General features: G+C 35.0%; 1 pseudogene; it reads right to left on the bottom strand.

The window, feature by feature from the left end:
* Nucleotides 1-222: 222 nt before the first annotated feature.
* LOC132693023 (large ribosomal subunit protein eL34 pseudogene) lies at nucleotides 223-609 on the bottom strand (annotated as a pseudogene).
* Between the last annotated feature and the right edge of the window lie 1482 nt (nucleotides 610-2091).

Raw genomic sequence — 2091 nt, 5'->3', positions numbered from 1 at the left:
TGAAGTCAATTACTATATTGATCTTTCTCCTTACTCTAAGTAAATAGACTACATTTCCACAGGTTTAAGTAGGAAGTGTTTATAAAGAAATATTAATAAGCTCGCAATCACAACTCTAAGACCACACCGTAGAACTTGGTGGTTAACTAATACTGCTGATCCTAATGCTTCAGTGTCATTTTGAAAGGGCTATCATAATTATTTACTATTTATTTTTAGCTTTTAAATCATTTTATTACTCAAAATAAGCTTCATTTTATTACTTAGTTTTCTAACTGTGTTCTGTGCCTTTAACAGTTTCAGGATTTTCTGCTTCTCAATACAGAAAGCACACTTGATCCAGTCAGGGACACATGTAGCACATATGGAACCACCATAGGCCCTCTGACATGTTTTTTTCATTTTAGACAGCCTCATAAGAACTTTAGTTCTTATAGCATGGACCCTTTGAAGTCAGCCTGAAAACATGTCACATGCAGATTTTGGTACTTTCGCAAACCTCTGTGTATAAAAGCAAACAATTCTATTAGCAGGGGTTTGCAATAGCCTAGTTTTGCTAGAGGCTGTATTGTAGGATAGCTTATGACAGTATGTGAAACACTGGACCATTCAGAATGCCTCTAGACATATCCCTGGAAAAGCAAAGGCCACCATTATTACCATAAACTCACTGCCTTCGCTCCTGTGTGCTTCGACAGTTTTGGTGTCCTGTTATTCCTGGCTTGTTTCCTGATGTGACTTCCTTATGAATCAGTCTCATGCAGCTGCATCAAACTGGCAGAGCCTGTCACATGTCCACAAGCTAGCGGAAGAGGTGATTAGAAATATAGAGTTTCAATTTGGGAAAACGAGATATACAATGGAGGGGCAATGGAAACACACATTGAATGCTTGATAGCTTTTAAATAGTTGTTAGTGAGAGATTTGCACTAAGATTAATATCTAATTCATAATGATACAACAGCAAAAAATTATAAAGAGCTTACTTTGTACATTTTTTTCCCAAGTACTGCATTTTTTTTCTTAAGGTTTATTTATTTATTTTGAGAGAGACAGAGAGTGCGAGCGGGGAAGGGGCAGAGAGAGAGGGAAAATCTCAAGAAGACTGCACTGTCAGTGCAGAACCCCAGGGAGGGCTGGAACTCATGAGACTGTGAAATCATGACCCTGAGCCAAAATCCAGAGTCAAACACTCAACTGACTGAGCCACCAGGTGCCCTGCATTCTGCACATTAATTCATTTTATCATTATATCTCCCCTGTGTGATTGATACTATTATTTATCCTATTTTATGGATGAGGAAACTGAAGCACTGAGATGTTAAAATCATGCCCAAGGTCACAGTGATTGCATATAATGAGATTTAGATGCAGGTAGTGTTTCAGGAGTCCGAATTCTTACTCTTAATCAATATACGCATGATCTTTCACATATAAACAATGTCAGCAAATCAATATGGAATAGGCAAAAGAAAAATGAGTAGAATATATGAACAGGAAAATCACAGAAGATAAAGTAAGGGTTAATAAAATTGGATTATTAGCACTGTAGAGAAAACTATGATATAATTATTTATATTCTTTGGGCCCAATATTCAAAAATTACCTAAATGAATTAGATTTATCTTAAAGAACTTCCCTATATATCATTTGCTCAAAGTTCATTCACTGATTTTTTAAATACATAGTTCATATCCCCTTCAAGCTTCCCCATACTACTGACTATCAGAATAGTTACAGTCCTTAGTTGTAATTGTTTAGTTTTTAGGTGTTAGCATCATGAGAATATGTGCCTTGTTTGGCATACCCTCAGTAGTGTTCTTAGAATTTTTCACAGTACTCACTTGATAAAAATTGTTAAATATTGTTAAATGTAATAAAAATGTCTTCTGTTGACTCTTAAGAATTATTAAAAAATGCTAGGCATCCTCTCTCTTTAGAAATTCCTAATATATGCTTTAAAAAAGTAAAACAACATACTTTCTCCATAATAGAACATGTTCTAATCTCCTTAGAGTTTTACTCCTGTAACATACATTAGCATATTTATTAAACCAACAAAGATTGAAGTCCTTTCAAAGGAGGTAAAGA

This window comes from Panthera onca, chromosome B1 (assembly GCF_046562875.1).
Source record: "Panthera onca isolate mPanOnc1 chromosome B1, mPanOnc1 haplotype 2, whole genome shotgun sequence".
NCBI lineage: Eukaryota > Metazoa > Chordata > Mammalia > Carnivora > Felidae > Panthera > Panthera onca.
Note: the sequence above shows the minus strand (reverse complement) of the source record. Positions and strands in the feature narration are given on the sequence as shown.